Consider the following 23,592-nt stretch of genomic DNA (forward strand, 5'->3'; position numbering starts at 1 on the left):
CAGACAGCCAAGTTTAGTTTGGTCCCAGTGGTTGGCACTTGGACATTGAGATTCGTGACCATAGGATCTCTTACTTCAGTAGAACTTTCACATCTCGTAACAACCATGCAGAATGGAAATTAAGAAAAAAGTGAGAGCTTTATGAACAAGAATTCTAAGCTCTCAATAAGAGCACCAAAATTGTAACACCCTAAATAATTAGGCACGCTACCCAAAAATGCTTATGAAACCTAATCCCCTAATCGGGATTACTAATCAAAATAGCGCAGAAGTTAAACTTTTATAGTAAACAGAATGAACATAAACTTGTAATATATTTAAACTTTCAAAATAGTTGGGATCCCAAAAATATTTACAACCTTTATTACAAGTCTTTTCTTTCTAGCTGACCTAAGCGGCAAAACAGAATTCAAAAGTTCAACACTGATAGACCCATAACCCGCTTGGTCTGATATGGCTTGAACATGTACATTCTTCGTCCTGCTCCTCAAACTCATGGTTGATCAACCACTAACTTACCCTTTCCTGCACAGTAGAGCACCCGTGAGCCAAGCACAGCAAGACAGTATAAATCATAACAAATATAATATGCTCATCATACTATTTAATGGATATGCCATTCACCTATGTCTGCGTAACACAGACCTGTTTACTATACCAACATGCCCATTTATGTCTACGTGGCGTAGACCTATGTGTTGCGCTCACACATCTATTTAAATCTACATGACGTAGACCCACGTGTTGCTCTCACACGTCTAAATACATTAAGGCCTTAGAAGCGGTTCATCTCGGTTATGAGTACCGAGTCCAACCTGATTATGCCTTGAGCGCATAATCCCTAAATCTCATTTCAATTAACATGGCATGGCATTTATACACATATATCACTAGGGTAATAACCCTAGGCTATTAGACCATTCCTATTAGGGTAATAACCCTAATCCCGGTTACTAAACATTCATGCATATCATTCTTAATATAAGCGCCACTCCGCATACTCTACATGCTAATCACTGTCTTACCTGTTGTTCAGCAATAGAAAGACATTCTGAATCCCCGGGTGCTCCTGATCAGGTGCCGGTAATCCTAGTCACACAAATCCGGGATAATTCACACTTAGGGTTAACCCCTGACTTTTAACTCATAAAAATTCAAGCATGGCATTTAAAATTCAGATAATCATACAAAGCTTGGAGCGAGCTTTCAAACGATATAAAGAACTCCCAAATCGGAGTTCAAAATCAAAAGTTACGAACTTTCGAAAATTAACTCGAACCTGCCCAAAAACACGAGGGCGGGCCGTGGCATGCCCAGACCATGCCGCGGCACCTGGGACCAATTCCCAGGTCCACTCAGAGGAGCGGGCCGCGGCATGCTCCAGAGTATGCCGCGGCATCTGGGTGCAGAACCCAGAAAACCAGCAGCTCCTCTTCGAATTTTCAACAATTCAACTCAACCAAACTCATTCAAATTCACAACAAAACCCTCCAAATCACAAATCAAAGCTACTAACAATCACTAGGGATTAAAACACAATAACATGCATCAATATCCAACATTAAATCCCCAATTCAGATTGCATAAGAAAATCACAAAGTTCATGCTTCAACTAAGCAAATTCAAGCTCAAGAACAAGAGTTTCCTTTTTAACAACTCAAGCAATTTTCCAGCAATCAAACATCTTAGAAACACATAAATCCAAGCTAAAAATAGCTTAAAATCTCAGCCCAAACTTATCAAAGAAGCATGCAACAATAAGAAGCTCAATTTTCACAAGATTAACATCAATTCACTTGTCATGCAACAAAGAACATGTTTTTACCCTAACAATTTAAGCAAGGATTCAACATTTAAAATCCAAATAATTCAGCAAGAAACTACCTTAATTCCTTGCACAAGCTATATCCAAAACTTCAACACAATTCTTCCCAATCAACACTCTTCAACTCAAGCAAGAATTACACCAAATTCAAGTTACAAAATTGAGAGGGTTTGAGAGAGGGAGAGGGTCGACCAAGAGAGAGAAATACACAGCCACAATTTGATTCATTTTTCCCCCAAAAATCAATTTTACTAAGCTTAGAAATTAAAGGTCAAAAGACCAAAATGCCCTTAGGGCCAATTAACATGCATACACACTTCCAAGGGCAAAATAGTCATTCAATACTCAAATAATACCAAATAAATTTTAGATTATCACCCATAAATAAAAATTCCAAATAAATCAATCCAATTTGCATTTTGAGCCCGAACCCGGTTCGACCCGAAATTCCTGGTTGTGACTATACCGCGCTAACCTATTAGAACACACCTGAAAAGACAACACAGGCATACTATATAATAATATAGTTCTATTAAGCACGTAATTCAATTAATTTCATCAATTTACCCTTCTCGGGTCACAATTACCAAAATACCCCTAGCTCACCAACGGGGTCTTAACATATTAAAATTCATATTATTTCACATATATTGAATTAGATAATAATATAATTCCTCAATTATTCATAATTATCTAATTAGGATTTTGCTAATCCATTTCTTAATTTCAGGGTATTACAAAAATATTGACTGTAAATATAGCCAACTGATGCAGAGTCTAACTAGGATCTAATTTCGTTTATGACTGTTACGTGAGGAATGATAATAAATATAAAAGATACAAGAATTTATAGAGGTTCTACCCCTTTAATGAGGTAATGACCTACTGTCCTTTTGTTGTATTCACTCTTGAAATAATAACATGCAGATTATAGGCTAAAACTTTGTAATTTCTATCTATGACTCTCTTCAGTATTATAATGAGAAGAATGTGTATTAGAGACTTGCAAAGTGATGAGAAGGAAATAGAGAATTTAATACTTTAGTACTTCTGAGGTCTTAAGTGCATGTGTAGAATAAATGAATTCAGATCCATTTCACGTAGGGTTAAGGCCGTTTATATACAGTGATGGTGTTACAAGTTGTTATTTGAAATACATAAAAGATGGAAAATATCCATAGAAAATAGGGCAGTTACACTCTGATGAAATTTTCCTACTTTTGAGGATAGTTCAAGACGTTTCGAAGTTATAAGAGTGTTGTGGACGATTTGGAGTCTTCTTATAAGCCCATGGAAAAAATCACAGCCCATTCAGGTTGTCAGGATAAAAGTTACGAGTTGGCTGGCCAACCTTGTCTAGAAGATGTCCGGTGTGTTTGAAGGTTGTAAGTTGTCCAACCTTCTGCAGGTTGTAGGGTTCGACCTTCTACAGGCAAGCTGCCCAACCATCTGCAGGTTGTAGGCTGTCCGGCCTTTTGGTCATTCTGTCAGGGTGTTGTCAATATTTGTGTATCTCTCTCTTTGCTCTTAACTTGGAAACTGCACGGAATGTACCAATCTAGTTGTAATGGATTTTACCACGTGTCTGGTGCCACGTCACGTAGGCAAAAAATAGGATAACATGCTATTTTATGGAAATCAGGTATGTGCTTACATATTTATTCGTGGTTGTGATGATGGTTCTTAAGTTTAAATTTTTCTAGATCCAATTATTATTGTATATATATATATTTGTTGGGGGATTAATGTGTTCATGAAGTTTGAATATTTTAAAATATGGTTTGGGGTTTGTGGATTAATGTGTTCATGAAGTTTGATTGCGGTTGTGGTTTTTCTATATTTTTTTTGAGGAAATAGTGGTAGTGGTAATGGAGATAACATTGGTGATAATTGTGGTGTATATATATATATATATATATATATAGAGAGAGAGAGAGAGAGAGAGAGAGAGAGAGAGAGAGAAATAATAGGTTGGGTGAGTGAAGAAGAAAAGAAAAAAAATAATTTTGTTAAATTTTAAAATAATTTTAATTATTTTTTATAATATTTAAATATTCGGCGAACTAATAAAAATTTATACATTTATATAGGGTGCACTTTAGCACTTAACTGATCAAAATAGATAAAATAGTAAAAAAAAAAAAAAGGATATTGGCGGCTAAACCACCTGAACTTTACGGTTTGTAACACTTAACCACAAAAATTTATAATATTTAAAATAATTTTAATTATTTTTAAATTTTAAAATAATTTTAATTATTTTTTATAATATTTAAATATTTGGCGAACTAATTAAAATTTATACATTTATATAGGGTGCACTTTAGCACTTAACTGATCAAAATAGATAAAATAGTAAAAAAAAAAGGATATTGGCCGCTAAACCACCTGAACTTTACGGTTTGTAACACTTAACCACAAAAATTGAATTTTTGGTGGCTAAACTACCTAAACCCTGGTTCTGTTTTGCTCTGCACACCTCCGTCCAAAAATCACAGTTAAGTGTCACGGTGGACTGTCCAAGTGTACTCACTTGTACACGTGGCAAATTTCTATTGGCCCACGTAATATTAATTTTAAAAAATAATTATAAATATTTAAAAAAGAAAAAAAGAAAAAATATTTTAAAAAATTATTATAAATATTTAAAAATTAAAAAATAAATAAATTATAAAATATATATTTTTTTCTTTTTTTCTTCCCTTTTCTTTTTTTCTCTGATCGATCCGTATTGTGATAAGTGGTATTCTCTCCGTCGTGGGAACCTCAAGGACACCTACTGGCAAGAAGTCGCCGATGCCGTCTCGGCTAAGTGTCCCTCGGCGTCTCCAGGGAAGACTGCCATACAATGCCGACATAAGATGGAGAAATTACAGAAACGGTATCGTACGGAGCTACAGTGTGCTAAATCTATGCCTGTTTCGAGATTTACTTCTTCGTGGGTTTATTTTAAACCCATGGATTCGTATCAACAATCACAGTTGTTAGTTTAATGTCTTTGAGTTTGTTAGGAAGTGGTTTTGCCAGCTGTATTAGTTAGTTAAAGTCTGTTATTCAGTTGCATAGTCTGTTATTCAGTGGCATGGTGTTACTGGTTTATACCAGTTTGTATATAAAGTTGTTCTTGTATTTTGTGTTGTAATCAATGGAAATTACAAAGAGTTCTTCATTTTCCTTTCTCTCTGTTTCATACAATAGTATCAGAGCTAGACTCTGTGTAAACTCCATTCTTGTCTTCTTCTTCCTTCTTTTTCTTTCATGGCTCGAGGGGGAGCAGCTCACACTCGAAGCTCTACTAAAAATTCAAACCGTTTCTCTGTTTTGGATCCTGGTGGCCGATCCTTTTCCGATGATGCTAGAAATCCTTATTTTCTGTCAAATAGTGATCATCCTGGAGCTAGTCTAGTTCCTAAGATCCTTAATGGATGTGAGAATTACAGCTCATGGCATAGAGCTATGACTGTTGCTTTGATTGCGAGAAATAAGCTAAAGTTCGTCAACGGCAAGATTCTAGAACCAGAAGAAGACGATGATAATTTTGAGTTGTGGCATCGATGTAACAACACCGTGATATCTTGGATTCTTCATGCTGTGTCGAGTGAAATAGCAGAGAGCATCATGTACATGGAGAATGCCACATCGATATGGACGAATCTGGAAGAGAGATTCAATCAGAAGAATGCACCACACGTTTTCGAAGCAATCAGAACCAAACAATCCTTGGCTCAAGGAACCAGCACTGTCACTAATTACTTCACTCGTCTCAAAAGCCTTTGGGATCTCATTCAAGAATATCGACCTCAACCGGCTTGTACCTGTGCTTTAAAAACTTTTCAAGAACATCAAGAGGAGGATCGTGTTCTTTAATTTCTGGTAGGATTGAATGAATCATATAGTGTTGCTCGATCGCAAATTCTGATGCAGGACCCTCTTCCAAATATTAATAGAGCTTATGCCTCTATTATCCAGGAGGAGAGACAAAGATCTCTGACTAATGTTTCTCAATCGGTGTCTCCTCTATCTGATGCTAAGAAATCTACAGGCAATTCAAGTTTTGGTCAATTTGCTGGCAGTGTTCAGCCTTTCAAGCCTAAAACGGTGTGTCACCATTGTGGTGTTGCTGGTCACATCATGTCAAAGTGCTATAGATTGCACGGATATCCTCCTGGCCACAAATTATATGGAAAATTTCCAAATCGAAATGCTGAATCGACTGGAAATGGCAATGTTAAGCCATCTGCTGCTAATGTTGAGGGTAACTCTGGAGGAAATGAAAATAACAGTGGAGATGCTATGCAAGGAGGTCAGGATCTGGTGTCAAGCTTGAGTGTCATGTAGTGTCAAAAATTAATGGCCTTACTTTCTCAAAGAACCTCAGACCTGCCTTCAACACCAAAGCAGGATACTCCACTTGTCTCTCATTTCTCTGGTGAGAATTCTTTTCTTTCTAAATCTAGATGGATTATTGATACCGGTGCTACGCACCATGTTTGTTGTGACAAAAAATTATTCCATAATCTTCATATTGATAATTCTATTACTCATGTCAAGTTACCACATGGTGGTAATATCAAAGTTGAAGGTATTAGTGATGTGAACATTTTTCCTAATTTGCCTCTGCATAATGTTCTTTATGTTCCAGCATTTCAGCATAATTTGTTGTCTGTTTCCACACTAACAAATACTGCTGCTTATTCCTTTTTCTTTCACGATAAAAACTGTGATATTCAGGACAGCTTGAAGAGGCAAATGATTGGGATGGGTGAGAAGATTGGCAGGCTTTATTACATTCATTGTGATTCTAAAATCATGTGTACCTCTTATCTTTTCTTTGTCTGATTCTAGAATAAGTGACCAAACTGTTTGGCACTATAGGATGGTGTTGGAAATTATTTTATCAGGATCTTAGATCTACTCACAAGTATGTTTATTAACATCCTAAATAAGAACTTTCTAAAACGATAAATTAAACACATATAAAGTTTAAGAAACCTTACATTGGGTTCAGCGGAATATTATGACTCCTTCCGTTCAGATATCTAGCCCTTGATTCCTTTCTGTAGCAGAGCATTATCAATATCTGAATCTGGATCTCTTTCTCTGAATCTTTGATGCTGAAACCTCCTTCTTGCTGAAAGTCTTTCTTCACGATCTTCCTCACTATGATTGAGGTCTCACTTGCTGTGTGTGGGCACTACTCTAATCACTAAGATTTCGAAATTCAAGAGGGAAGAGAAAGAAGAAGTGGCAGCTAAAGATAGGGAGAGAGAAAGGCTCAGGTTTTTCTCTGAAGGAAAAATAGAAAATTTAAGTGTAAATTTCCTGAAGCCTTCACTATCTATTTATAGCATTCCACTAGGGTAAGGTTTGAATTATTTGGCATTAAAATAATGAAAATATAAGTTTAAATTTCCTACAAAAGTGGCCAGCCCTATACAAGTGGATTTGGGCCTTACTTTTTGCAATTTTGCAGTTTTATCTTTTCTGCATCTGATTTTCTCAAAAACGCCAATTTTCAAATTCAACCATTTAAATGCCAATTCTAACTATTTAATAACTATAAATAATTATTAAATAATATTGTCATTTATCATATTTATTAATTGAACCATACAAAGTATCATAATTAACAAATATGCCCCTATAAGCTCTTTCTTTTACAATTTCGCCATTACTTAGTGAAAAATTCACAAATAGACATAGTCTAATTTGAGAATTGTAATTGATTAATCAAAACCAATTACATGAGTCTTACAAGCAATATTATCTCAACTAGTGGGGGGACCATGGGTCTATATAACCGAGCTTCCAATAAGTAGATCAAGAATTTAGCACTAAAATTCACTAACTTATTAATTCTTCGTTGAATCCACGCATAGAACTTAGAATTGCACTCTCAGTATATAGAATGCTCTATATGTTCCACCATATAGACACATCATTAGTTATCCATTGTTATAATCCTAATGTGATCAATTATCTTCTATATGAATGATCTACACAGTAAAGGGATTAAATTACCGTAACACCCTACTATGTATTTTATCCTTAAAACACTTGACCCCGTATAAATGATATTTCAGCTTATGTGAAATGAGATCTCCACCATTTATTTTCGTTTGGTCAAGCTCGAAGGAGATCATCCTTTGCTTACTATTCGCCAAATAGAAGCTATAGATTCCATGTTTATGCTAGCGCTCCCACTCAATTGCACTACCGTGTTCCCAAAATGTACGTATCACCCTGACCTAAAAGTAGGCTTAACTAACAAATCAAAGAACACGAATAGCCTTTCAAGATTGAGCCTAATCATAACAGGATTAAGATCATTTGATCTAGGATCAACTAGGCGATATTGACTTGAATAGATTTTACGGTAAGTTTAATTAAATCTAAGTCAAAGTTCAATATCGGTCCCTTCCGATGCATACTCCATGCATCCAACCTGAGCTTTACTTTAACCAATGTTCTGGAAAGAACATAGTATTTCTCCAAATACAAGTAAACTCTTGTTGTAGATTATCATATCAGTAAAACCTTGTGTCTGATAAATCTAGGAAACTTTATTCACATAGTCATGTTTACTTTCTAATGTGTTGACGGCACAATAAACAGGATCAAGTATGTGAAAAGGGTTTCAGATGAATTTATACATTATATAATCATGAAATAAATCATGTGAACCATGCAACATTAAATGTTATTTCTGATCTATATTAATAAGTAAATCTGATTATATTGAAATGAGTTTTATTTAGGGCATAAAACCCAACAGATGGAAATTAGAACTAATATAAAACAAAAAGTGCGTTTCAAATAATCTCAACACCTTGATATACAAATCAAGTGTAGTTGTAGTAAACTCCTCGTAATAGGATCTGAAAGGTTGAATTAACCACAACCTTTTCTCCACTATTACTCTTCCTTTAATCACAAAATCATTGATAATGTGAAATTCCTCTCTATATGTCTACTCTCTTGGGATACTGGATTCTATACTTTTGGCAACTACTTTTGGTTAATCAGGAAATTAACACTAGTAGTTTAAGGCAATTTGGAATGATGCCAAAAATGTATAGAACTTTCCTTAGACTGAATAAGTACCTTTCCTGCAACTTTAACATTCAGTACCTTTCTGGTAGACCTAGAGACTTCAGATAGGTTTTTACACTTCTCCAAAATCACTATTCCACCCCCAGAGTAACCACCATCTTATCAGAAAGATTTACTAGCACAAAGGCAAATTTTGAAATCTGATATGGTGTAGTCTAAGAGTTTTAAACACACCCTTATAGACTAACATATAGTTCCTCTTCTTTATCTTAAGATTTACTTGATTGTCTTCCAATGTTCTTCTCCTGGATTAATCTGATACCTTCTCATTACTCCCACTCAACAGCAGGTGTCTGGTCTAAGGCATACAAAAGCATATCTAAGACCTCTCACTGTTGATATAAGAAATTCTTTCATGGCTTTATCTTTTCTGGAATAGTTGAGACTTTTCCTTAGATAAATAAAATCTATGCCTAAGAAGTGGTGAAGCTTCTATAGATTGCCATTAGAAAGAAAATGTTTCAGCATCTTACTAAAGTAAGTTGCTTGCATAAGAGTAAGTAATTACCAGGTATACCACAAGCCATAGGTTTAGATAAACTCAAACCTATAATACTAGGAACATGAAGTTTTGTTAAGTCCATAGAATAGACTTATTAACTAAAATTTCCTTTTATGTCCTTGTAATAGAAAACTTTAGGTTATTCCATGTGAATGGATTAAACCATAGTTCTATTGGCTTTCTTCTTAGTTTCTTATCTTGACAATCCATTACTTGTTTAAACTCACAATGGATTTTAATCACTAGTGTCTCCCAAGTCATAAGAAGGTGAGTTCCTAGAAACTCTCCCACTACGACAAGGTGCCATGAATTATGTCGAAGAAAACTAAATGGTATTGATCTCTTCGGTTGTGACAAGACAACAGAGGCAGTGGGATCATCATATGTTATATAAGATGATAGAACACTTTTGGAATCAAGAATTAAATATCTCCTTTATTTGCTACTTGTTTTCAGACTTAGTCATTTTCTTAGAAAAGTAGTATTTGTTTGAACAAACACTTTCTTATCTATTGACAATGGGATGGTCCACCCCTAATCACTTAGAATAGCTAAGAAACCATGGTTAACAGTTCTAGCTTTTCTTAAGATTTTGATTAGGTCATCCATGAATCTAGTAATGATTTACATTAAGTATACAACCATTACATCATTCTGAAATTGTATTACCATAGAAGGAATTAGGCAACGACTAGTAACTAATCATCAATATGCAACTCGAAATTTCTGGGGAGGTAAGTTTGGATATAATTCAAAAATCAATTTAATTATCTTTGAACTGCATATCTACTAACTATTTCTCCACCCCTATCAGTTCGCAAGATCTTTAACCACTTACCTTAATGGTTTTAACCATTGCTAGAAATTAATGAAATTTTTCAAACATTTCAAATTTCTTGCTAAAAGGTATAATCTAGAGTTATCGTTTGAAGAATACAACAAAAAACTCATATCCACCCCTGAATGTACATCCATCTGCGAATGAGATGAACTACTTTCAGTGGATATAGGCATATTAACTCTTTGCAGAGATTGATCTTGTCAAATCCACTATGAACAAGATACATCGCCATAGATTAAAAAAAATGGTAGTGTCTATTGATGACATAGGTTTAGTTACATCAAAGAGTTCTTAGAATACTGCAAGTGGATCCTGGTCACAGAATACCTAACTCATATTCCATACAGTTTTAATCCATTAATAGAAGATGGATATAAACACTTGAAAAAGTGTAACTGTATTGTATTCTGGAATTAGAAATATAAGAAAATTTCTATTTGGATTCTACAATTAAAGTCAAAGACTTAAATTCAACCAAATATAATGAGTAATTCTTCTTGGACCACCACTACTAATACAAACTCTAAGTCAGATTTTCCCATACAAGTAGGAGATTTCTAAGATTGAGGATTTATATCAATTGGAAATAGAATTTCGGGATTATAATCATATGCGTCATTTAATTTCTTAAGAGAAAATATAATGACATGAAATGATTTATAGACCATTCATCCGATGATATGTTTTTAAAGTTAATTCGAAATGAATAAGCTAAGAGGAATTAGGATAATTTCGTTTATAAATAAGAATCCAACGATGCTTCGATTAGCGAAAGACAAAGTAATCTTATTTATGTAATCTTCTTGTTTCATATTGTAAAAATACTAGTCTAAGGTGTCATCAATTGATGAACAGCTAGATGTTGCATATACAATATTTATCTTTCGAGATTTTACACTATTATGTATGTCTAATGGTGAAAATGCATTAGGGATTTATCTCATTAGAAAAACAAACATGTTAGACCAACAATGAAGATTCGAAATTAAACTACAACTTAATAACAGAAAATAACATGGTTCAATATAAATTCATACACAATTCAGAAATTATAAACATATAGCAAGTAGGAATGACTAGTGAAAATACTAAAACATACAATCCTAAATAATTTCCAAGGTTTTCAACAAACTGATACAGTGTCTCGGTAGGCGAGAGTCAAAGTATCATTTATTGAATAGAGTTGTCAGCTCATCTAAAATAGAAACCATTCTAGCAACCTTTTATTCGATCAAAATAAGAATCCAACGTTGTCCCGGTAGGCGAGAGTCAAGGTTATTCTCATTTTATGAGCTTCCACCATTGTTTCATGTTTTATGAGTTTATCTCTAAGTAGTCACCGTAGGGGAGAGTCTAAATAGAGACGAAAACTCACAAAACACTTATCAAATGAAATCTTACGGTGTTAAATGCGTTCAACGAATAACCATCCATAGGGGGACGAAGTCTAGCGTCTCGAGGTTATATTGAAAACATTTAACTTTTGTAAGACCAACAATGGAGATCGAATATCTTAATAATAATCAAGCTCATTATTTAAAGTGAGTTGTATTTTCTTTGATTCTCTTTATTTAATTTATTTATTTTAAATATATATTTATTTAAAATTTCCAATTTAGAATGAAAAATTCTAAATATAAATTTTAATTTAATATTTATAATTTTACTTAGATGGATATAAAAATAACATGAATTATTTCCATCTTAGTAATAATTTCCAATAAATATTTAGAAAAATATTCAATTTAAGTTGTTACAAAATTAATATAAATTAATTTACAACTCAAATTTAATTTTCTATAAATATATATTGCATTTCGAAAAATTAAAGTATTTAAGAATACAATTTTCGAAAAATGCAAGTTAAAATAAAAATTAATCCTGGAAAAATTATTCTAATTTAATGTTGGCCCAAAATTAATTAATAAAATTAATTTACAACAAAAAATATAATTTTCCTATTTAATTAAATATATAAGAAAAATTTCAAATATTTAAGTATGATGATGAAAATCAACTTAAATATTAATTTTCTATTTAATTAAATACACTAGAAAAATACTTCAAGCAAAAATATCATCTATCTAGATTTTCCTTTGACTAATTAATTCAATTTCTAATAATATACTTTAATTCAATTTATTTTAAATTAATCAATAAATGAAAAAATTATTTATTTAAGTTGATCCAAGAATTAATTAAAATAAATAAATAATTTACAACTTAATCTATTTTTCAAGATAAAATTTGAAATTCTAGCATTTAAGAAATGCAATTTCGAAAATTGATTAATAAAATAAAGAAAAAATATATTTTGAAAATTATTTAAATTTAGTTGAAAAAATAAATTTGAACTAAAAATAGTTTTCTATTTAATTAAATGTCATGAAAAAGAAATATGTAAGTATGATGATAAAAATCAACTTAGATATTTAATTTTCAAATTAATTAAATGTATTAAATTCAAGAAATAAATAATTAAGTGTAGAGAAGGCTTAATTATTAATTTCTAGTTTAATACTAGGAAAAATATACTTAAAATAAATTGTACCAAAATTAATTAAATAATTAATTTCACAATTTATAATATTTTCCTATTTAATATTAGAAATAATAAGTAGTCTAGAAATAACTATCTAGAAAATATCTTATTTGACTAAGTATCTTTTCCACAAAATTTGAAAAAATATCTAATTTAAGTTGTATTAGAAAAAATCTAGAACTTAAATATTTTTCAAATTTAAATTTAATTAAATATCAAAAATTAAGTTGTAACCACTTAATTTGAAAATATTCCATTTTAAGTTAATATTCGAAAAGATATTAACTTAAAAAATATCTAAAGAATGTTAATAACCAATGCCTAAAATTCCTCAACTTAATTTTGAAATTTGAAATTCAAAAGATATTCAGATTTAAGTTGGTTAGTTGTAGATAACTAAATATCAACTTAAATAAGAATATTTAATGAAAAATTTAAATTAAGTTCCAGAAAGAATCTAGATGGTTATAATTCTATATTTAATTAAATACAAGAAAATACATATAGTTTAGTTTTGAATAAAGAATTCTTTAAACTATAATTTTCTTAAATTAATTTCAAAATAAATGAAATTAATTATGTTGCTAATCAATTTTATTAGGTTAAACTAGTGTAATTAACCTAATACAGTTGTTCAAATCAGGCAAATGGGCCTTCACAATTGGGGTGGTTCATGTGAGGGGGTGCTGGGTTCAGTATGTCGTACCCACTTCTATGACTCCCAACTCTCACACAAGGCCCAAAAGAGAGGAATTTAACCTTAATAAGAACAACTGTTATTAATTGAATAAGCCCAATAACTAAATAGGCCTAAATAAATTCTATCAAGAACTATGATAATTTATTTTAGCAACAACAACCTATATGTATCTATAATCAAATTAAACACATAGGCTCACACAGGCACACTTTGGATGGGTCCTATCATGTTGCTAGGTCATACACAGATGAAAGAAGATTGTAAATATACCTGTTACAAATTATTATCTTGACCAAGGGAGCCATCAGATCATTAGATCTGGCAAAAAGTAACCATGGCTATTTGCAATCAAGTAATAATAGGTTTTGAAAACTTACAAACAAGCTAAAACACATACTCCTGCAACAAGGTTAGCTGGATAGTTGGATGTAGGATTTATTTAATTTTAAATTAAATTTTTTTAATTTCGAAAATAATTAATTAAATAATAAAAAATTTTCGAAAATTTAAAAAAAAAATTTGAAAAATTCGAAATTTACAAAAAAAAAAATTAAATTTAAAATTAAACCTACAATTTTTGAAAAATTAGGTTTCAACCAACCTAAATATCATTTCAAAAATTTGCTAACTACTTTTAAATTTTAAATGTTATTTTATAAATAAAAATTAAATAAAAAATTAGAAAAGATAAATAAATATCTTTTTCAAATTTTAAATGTAATTTAAATAAATAAAATAACAAAATTTAAAAAATTAGCAAAATATCTTATATCATTTAAAATTACATGATTATAAATATCTTATTTTAAATTTAAATAAGGTCAAAATATCTAAAAAGATTTAATTTAAAAAAAATATCTTAAAAGATAAGATATAATTAAAAAATATCATATCTTAAAAATATCTTAAAAGATTTTATAAATATCTTATAAAATCTGACCTTAAATTTAAAAAAAAAATAAGATATAATCAAATTTAAAAAATAAGATAGATTTTTAAGCAAGAAGATAGATACTAATTCTATTCAAATTCAAATTACACTAATATCTTGAATTAAAGTTAAAAAAATATTAAATTAATTCAAAATATAATTAGAATTGAATTAGGAATAGTAATAGTATAAATACAAAACTATACAAAAAATTGGAAGTTAATTCCATGAAAAAGCATGAAAAATCGAAGAAAAACGAAAAAATTCGAAACTGTACGGACAAATTTGCGATCGCAGGAAAATATCAGCACAGCCCCGATTTTTTCAAATCTTCGAAAAATCATAACTAATTCAAATAAAATCCAAATTAAGTTCTGTAAAAGTCTAACTTGCTTAAGTTTTTCCATACTATCCAATAAAAATAATTCCAGAGATAAAATTGCAATTATTTTTCACGAAAATTTTACAAACATCAATCAATCATCAAATAACACTCAATACAACATGATACCATCCAAAGAACATACAAACAATCGTTTTAAAGTCCAAATTTCTTGAAAGTAAATCAATTACCATGGCTCTGAGGCCAGTTGTTGGAAATTATTTTATCAGGATCTTAGATCTACTCACAAGTATGTTTATTAACATCCTAAATAAGAACTTTCTAAAACGATAAATTAAACACATATAAAGTTTAAGAAACCTTACATTGGGTGCAGCAGAATATTATGACTCCTTCCGTTCAGATATCTAGCCCTTGATTCCTTTCTGTAGCAGAGCATTATCAATATCTGAACCTGGATCTCTTTCTCTGAATCTTTGATGCTGAAACCTCCTTCTTGCTGAAAGTCTTTCTTCACGATCTTCATCACTATGATTGAGGTATCACTTGCTGTGTGTGGGCACTACTCTAATCACTAAGATTTCGAAATTCAAGAGGGAAGAGAAAGAAGAAGTGGCAGCTAAAGATAGGGAGAGAGAAAGGCTCAGGTTTTTCTCTGAAGGAAAAATAGAAAATTTAAGTGTAAATTTCCTGAAGTCTTCACTATCTATTTATAGCATTCCACTAGGGTAAGGTTTGAATTATTTGGCATTAAAATAATAAAAATATCAGTTTAAATTTCCTACAAAAGTGGCCAGCCCTATACAAGTGGATTTGGGCCTTACTTTTTGCAATTTTGCAGTTTTATCTTTTCTGCATCTGATTTTCTCAAAAACGCCAATTTTCAAATTCAACCATTTAAATGCCAATTCTAACTATTTAATAACTATAAATAATTATTAAATAATATTGTCATTTATCATATTTATTAATTGAACCATACAAAGTATCATAATTAACAAATATGCCCCTATAAGCTCTTTCTTTTACAATTTCGCCATTACTTAGTGAAAAATTCACAAATAGACATAGTCTAATTTGAGAATTGTAATTGATTAATCAAAATCAATTACATGAGTCTTACAAGCAATATTATCTCAACTAGTGGGGGGACCATGGGTCTATATAACCGAGCTTCCAATAAGTAGATCAAGAATTTAGCACTAAAATTCACTAACTTATTAATTCTTCGTTGAATCCACGCATAGAACTTAGAATTGCACTCTCAGTATATAGAATGCTCTATATGTTCCACCATATAGACACATCATTAGTTATCCATTGTTATAATCCTAATGTGATCAATTATCCTCTATATGAATGATCTACACAGTAAAGGGATTAAATTACCGTAACACCCTACTATGTATTCTATCCTTAAAACACTTGACCCCGTATAAATGATATTTCAGCTTATGTGAAATGAGATCTCCACCATTTATTTTCGTTTGGTCAAGCTCGAAGGAGATCATCCTTTGCTTACTATTCGCCAAATAGAAGCTATAGATTCCATGTTTATGCTAGCGCTCCCACTCAATTGCACTACCGTGTTCCCAAAATGTACGTATCACCCTGACCTAAAAGTAGGCTTAACTAACAAATCAAAGAACACGAATAGCCTTTCAAGATTGAGCCTAATCATAACAGGATTAAGATCATTTGATCTAGGATCAACTAGGCGATATTGACTTGAATAGATTTTACGGTAAGTTTAATTAAATCTAAGTCAAAGTTCAATATCGGTCCCTTCCGATGCATACTCCATGCATCCAACCTGAGCTTTACTTTAACCAATGTTCTGGAAAGAACATAGTATTTCTCCAAATACAAGTAAACTCTTGTTGTAGATTATCATATCAGTAAAACCTTGTGTCTGATAAATCTAGGAAACTTTATTCACATAGTCATGTTTACTTTCCAATGTGTTGACGGCACAATAAACAGGATCAAGTATGTGAAAAGGGTTTCAGATGAATTTATACATTATATAATCATGAAATAAATCATGTGAACCATGCAACATTAAATGTTATTTCTGATCTATATTAATAAGTAAATCTGATTATATTGAAATGAGTTTTATTTAGGGCATAAAACCCAACAGATGGACCATCCTAGTTGTATCAAAAATCATTCTATGAATAAAGCTTTGCAATTTTACAATAATTCCATTCCTGATTTTCATTGTTCTATGTACCATTATGCTAAGCAAAAAAAGGCTTCCTTTTGTTTCTCATCATAATATTGCAGCTCATAATTTTGATCTCATCCATATAGACATATGGGGGCCTTTTAATACACCTACTCTTGCTGGTTGTAGGTATTTTATCACCATTGTTGATGATCATTCTAGGTATACATGGGTTAGTTTTATTAAAACCAAATCCGAAGCACAAACAGCTATTCCTAGGTTCCTGCAGCTTATCAAGACACAATATGGGGTTCAAATTAAAGGGATTAGGTCTGATAATGCTAAGGAACTTCAATTCCCTGAGTTGTTTAGTTCCTTAGGCATAGTTCACTATGACTATTGTGTTCAAAGGCCCCAACAAAATTCAGGAGAGGAAACATCAACACTTATTGAATGCTGCTAGGGCCTTGCTTTTCCAATCCTATATACCTCTTCCTTATTGGGATGACTGTGTAGGGACTACTGCCTACCTAATTAATCGAACCCCTACACCCAATCTCAAGTTTAAAACCCCTTTTGAAGTCCTTAAATCCAAAAAACCAACATATGATCATTTGAGAGCTTTTGGTTGCCTTGCTTATGCTTCAACACTTCTCACTTCTAGGTCTAAGTTCTCACCTAGGGTTGTTCCTTGCATCTTTTTGGGTTATCCTATTGGTATGAAAGCTTATAAACTTTTGGATCTAAATACCAATAGAACTTTCTACTCTAGGGATGTTGTTTTTCATGAGACTATTTTCCCTTTTGTTGATTCTAGTTGTTTGCCTCTTGAATATCAAAGCTTCTTTTCATTGCCTCAGTCTCCTCTTGATCATGAATCCCCATCTCATTCTTCTTCTCCTACTACTGATTCCACTCATCAAAACAGGTCTGAACCACTTGACACTACTGGTTCATCTCTTCTTTCCAGCAAACCTGTTAGAAACATCACCAAGCCATCTTACTTGAATGACTATCACTATTTTTTGTCTTCTAATAATTTGTTTGTTGCTTCTCAGGACAGTAAGCCAGTCACTGCATACCCTCTACACCAGGTGCTTGACTACTCCAAGCTCTTTCCTAAATTCAAAGCTTTGGTGCTTGGTATTTCCACCATGCAAGAACCTGTTTGCTTTCAACAAGCTAAAGGAATCCCAGTTTGGGACAATGCCATGGACTCTGAAGTAGAAGCTTTGGAGAAGAATGAGACATGGATTGTGGTTCCTCTTCCCCCAGATCAACATGTTATTGTTTGTAAGTGGGTTTACAAGATAAAATTGAATGCTGATGGTTCTATTGAGAGGCATAAAGCTAGGCTTGTTGCCAAAGGATATAGCCAACAAGAAGGCATAGATTACTTTGAAACCTTTGCACCTGTTGCAAAGCTTGTCACTGTAAAGCTAATCTTGGCCATTGTTGCTATTTAAGGTTGGTTTCTACATTAACTTGATGTGAACAATGCTTTTCTCCATGGAGATTTGCATGAGGATGTCTATATGACTCTACCTCCAGGGTATAGTCATAAGTGGGAGACACCATTGCCACCAAATGTAGTGTGCAAACTTAAGAAATCACTGTATGGATTGAAACAAGCATCCATGCAGTGGTTTGAAAAGTTTTCTGCTGCATTGCTAGAAGAAGGGTTCTCACACTCTGCAACCGATCATTCCATGTTTATGAGACACTCTTCCTCTAGCATCATTATACGATTGGTTTATGTTGATGATGTTATTATTGCAAGCAATAACATCACTGACTTAAACACTTTAAAAACCAGGTTACATAACAGGTTTAAACTTAAGGATCTTGGAGATCTAAAATACTTTCTTGGCTTGGAAGTGGCAAGGTCTAACAAGGGAATTTTCATTTCTCAAAGAGCTTATGCTCTACAATTGCTTGAAGACCTTGGCTATCTTGGAAGGAAACCTGTTGAGACACCTATGGAACCAAACCTGAAGCTGTCACAGTTTGGGGAAGATAAGTTTGCTGATAAACTAGCCGATTGCACTTTGTACAGAAAAATAATTGGGAAGCTGCAGTATCTTGTAATCACTAGACCTGACTTGGCTTACTCGGTTAACAAGCTAAGTCAGTTCCTATCTTTGCCTAAAGCCAAGCATTTGCAGGCTGCCCAAAGGATATTACAGTATGTAAAATCCACTCCTGGACAGGGAATCTTCTTCTCTGCTGCATCAGAAATTAAATTGAGGGCATACACTGATGCAAATTGGGCTGCCTGTGTTTATACTAGAAGATCTACAAGTAGTTTTTGCATTTTTCTTGGAAGCTCAGCCATATCTTGGAAAAGCAAGAAGCAACAAACCGTTTCAAGGTCTTCTGCAGAAGCTGAATATAGGGCTATGGCTAACACTACAAGTGAACTAATTTGGTTGCTTTCACTACTTAAAGAGATGAGAATTGAACATGAGGGACCAACAATCATGTACTGTGATAATAAAGCAGCCCAACACATTGCAGCTAACCTAGTTTTCCATGAGAGAACAAAGCATATTGACATAGATTGTCACTTGGTAAGGGAGAAGGTGCAACAAGGCATAGTCAAAACTGATCATGTCTCATCAAAGGATCAAATTACAGACATTCTAAATAAAGCATTGTTTCCTAATCAATTCAAGACACTTAAAGACAAGATGGGATTGGTAAACATTTACCATCCATCTTGAGGGGGAGTATCAACAATCACAGTTGTTAGTTTAGTGTCTTTGAGTTTGTTAGCAAGTGGTTTTGCCAGCTGTATTAGTTAGTTAGAGTCTGTTGTTCAGTGGCATGGTGTTACTGGTTTATACCAGTTTGTATATAAAGCTGTTCTTGTATTTTGCGTTGTAATCAATGGAAATTACATAGAGTTCTTCGTTTTCCTTTCCCTCTGTTTCGTAAAAATTCGATGGAGAAAGGTCCGACGGCGAAGCCCGAAAAACTCAGATAGCCCTGGTGAAGACGAAGATCACGAGAATGAAGAGGAAGATCCAGATCAACAACTTTATGAGGGATTGAAATATGGGTCGAATATGAAGAGTATGAGCAAGTTTTACAGGAATGAAATTGGGGGTAGTGGTGGTGGTTCGATTAGTAGTGGGTTTAGAATTCGAACTCCCACTGGGGTTAGTATTGCTCAGCCAGGGACGAAGGTTTATGCCAAACTTGATCCAATTCCAAAGTTTGGGATAAATTAATCAGAATTCGATGAATTCAGGGCCAAATTTTGGTACTAAGGTTGTGAGGGAGTGTAAATCGGTGAGACCCAGATTGGGGAAGTATTGCTCAAAATATTTAAAAAAAATTATTATAAATATTTAAAAATTAAAAAACAAATAAATTATAAAATATATTTATAATTATTTTTTTAAATATATTTTTTCTAATTTTTTAAAATTAATTTTACGTGAGCCACTAAAAATTTGTCACGTATACAAACGTAGACAGTCCACTGTGACACTTAACCGTGATTTTTGGACGGAGGTGTGCAGAGCAAAACGGAACCATGGTTTAGGTAGTTTAGCCGCCAAAAATTTTATTTTTGTAGTTAAGTGTTACAAACCGTAAAATTCAAATAATTTAGCCGCTAATATTCAAAAAAAAAAAAAAAACGAGTTAACTCTAAAAATGTAGTAAAGAGTTTAGCATACCAAACCTTGAAGTTCAAAAATCTTGTCGCCATGTCAAAACGGTATTCTAAGTTTCATACTTATAACATAAAATTCTTCAATTATATTAAGTGAAAGTTTTTTGCTAAAATTACTTAATTAAGTGCAATAATCATAGATTAAAACAATTTTTTTTACCTCATGATAGGAGTTCTTTAAGGGCACGTAACCGAACTACTTAAATTTCTGAACACCAACTTTCTCAAAAGACAAAGTAAAAGAAGAATTAATGTTCTGAATTCTCCATTGCCATCGCTGTCCACTAATTAATAATAATGATAAAAGTCAAAAATAAATAAAATTCACAATATAATAATAATAATATTACTATTGAATACGTGCTTAACACATTTTAGATGTGTGGCCTTTTAATTGATTAATAATATTTCATAAAAATTATTATATAAATTATATGAAACTCAATATTTAATTACATTAATAACAATATTGACATACCAGTAATACTTTCTAATATTTCTCAATAACAATCTACACAATCAACAAATTTTTCTTATTAATATTTTTAAAGATATTTATTTTTTTAATTGTCTTAAAAATTTTAATATTGTTGCTTACATTTTAGTTAAAGTTGTTAATTTTTTATGATTATGAGCTAACCGAAAACACATTAAATGCACATCTTCATTACTCATAATCATCAACCAAGATCTATATTTTATTTAAAGCATCACAAAACAAAGATAAATATACATACCTCCCATTGATGATCCATCCATGTGAACCATATTAGAGCATCCAAGAATCTTCAATATGAGTACAAATAAAAACTCAAAATGATGTTAGAGAGAACACTATGTGGAACTATCCCCTTTCACTCATTACCATTAACCCACACCCAACCACTTCTTCATAAGACATATTTATATATATATACATATATATATATATATTTATCTTATACCCTTATAACCCTAAGGGGCTATATACAAATTGGGCTTAAGTGGTTCAATAATAATAAACTATAATTTAATGGGCCAACTATAGTATTAAGGGTACTTTCATTTGCTTCTAATACATAATTAAGTTGTTAACCATCCCATTATGATTATTAGCAATATTAGGCATATAGTTAATAATTGTGTATTATGGAATTAAACCTATAATTGTATTAGTCCATTATAATAATTCTAAGAAAAGTCACTTTTACAGTATCTTTTAATACTGTTTGGTGACTAAGTTCTCCTAATTATATTCGGAACTTGTTAGTAGCATATGCTACTCAATAATACATTCTTGGCCCTACTTTTATTGAGTTTCATTACTCTTGGTGATTGAGATCTTTTTCTAAAAAAACAAAAACATGTTTTTTTATTCTTTTTAAATTATAATTATTTTCCTCGAGTTGAAGAGGATGAGTAGGTTTAAATAGTAGTCTTATAATTAATTTGGCGCTGGGACACTTCATTGAATTGGATAGAAATTTCACAAACGCATCTTGGTGCGGTGGGACACAACAAAAAAGATGTCAATATCAATAGAAATATCAGTACTGAAAAGTATAAATTCATGCAAATATCAAAAATATTTTCACTATTGATGGAAATTTTGCGAAAAAAACATACGAAAGTGATGAATATTTATCTAAAAATATAAAAATTAATAATAAAACTTATAAAATACTAATAAATTTGAATAATTATAAATAATTAAAAAGGATATACATGTATAAGTACATTTTTTTTTACTATGACAAAAAAAATGCATTTTTTAATTAATATTTATAGCTTTCTCTAATAATTTATCATAGTACTTATTATTTAACTCATATTTTCTCCAAAAAAAAAAAAAAAGTCCTATATGTCTTTAATTTAATAATTGTATTTAATTATAGTAATAAATTTCAAAGTAACTAATACAGTTATATCTATTCTATATAAAGTGTGCCTATATAACTAAAATTCTTGGTTTATGAGAAATTTATGGGTGACTTTTTATTTTAATTTAATAAAATAATAATATATTATTTATATATAATAAAATAATAATAAAATAAATCCTATTAATATTTGAATTGATATTTAGCATATTTCAACTCTATATATAATCACAACTATAACTCTAGAAATTAAAAAAATATATATATAAAATAATCGTCCATTTTATTTATATTATTTAGAATAATTCATTGTGGTTCAAGATCACAATGAACAGAAAAAGTGGCAAAAACACAAATGTAATTCAAAATCATAGTAAACTAAGAAAGAATGAGAAGAGATTATTAAACATTAAATATTCTCAGTAAACACACTCAAAGAATCGCATTGAGATAGGAAAAAAAAAGAATACCAATTGTGATATATATAAATAAATAAAAGCGAAGAATATTATATAATTATTTATATTCTATATAAAGTATGCCTATATAACAGAATTCTTAGTTTATGAGAAATTGACTTTTTATTTATATTAAAAATAAAATGATTTATTAATAAAAATAAAATGGTCTATTAATTTTGAAAATACAATTTTAAAAATTAAAAAGTAAAAACAAAACCAAACCAAACAGATTTTTTTAAACTACCAACCAATCAAAAATTTTCGTGTGGACTCATCTTTTAAATTTTCAGAAACATAAAACTTTTTTGAATTTTAAACTAATCAAGCCTTTGTATATATGTACAGTTTGATAATAGATATATATGGGGTGGATTTTTAAATAAATTTAATTTTGTAGGTGAAAAAAATGACAAAATTGGTTGTAAATCACAAAGAGATAATTGAGGTTGAAAGGATGAGTAGGGAACCGAATATAAAATAAAATGATTTATTAATAAAAATAAAATGGTTTATGAGAAATTCATGGTTTAAAATATTTAATTTGATATCTTAATTATTAATAAACAATACCATAAATATACATCTACGATCATATAAGAATTTTATTCTAAAACTATACGATC

General features: G+C 31.3%; 1 pseudogene; it reads left to right on the forward strand.

Moving 5' to 3' along the window:
* The first annotated feature begins 4,536 nt into the window (after positions 1-4,536).
* Positions 4,537-21,043, forward strand: LOC133035907 (trihelix transcription factor ENAP1-like; annotated as a pseudogene).
* The last annotated feature ends 2,549 nt before the right edge of the window (positions 21,044-23,592 follow it).

Source organism: Cannabis sativa, chromosome 3, assembly GCF_029168945.1.
Source record: "Cannabis sativa cultivar Pink pepper isolate KNU-18-1 chromosome 3, ASM2916894v1, whole genome shotgun sequence".
Classification (NCBI taxonomy): domain Eukaryota; kingdom Viridiplantae; phylum Streptophyta; class Magnoliopsida; order Rosales; family Cannabaceae; genus Cannabis; species Cannabis sativa.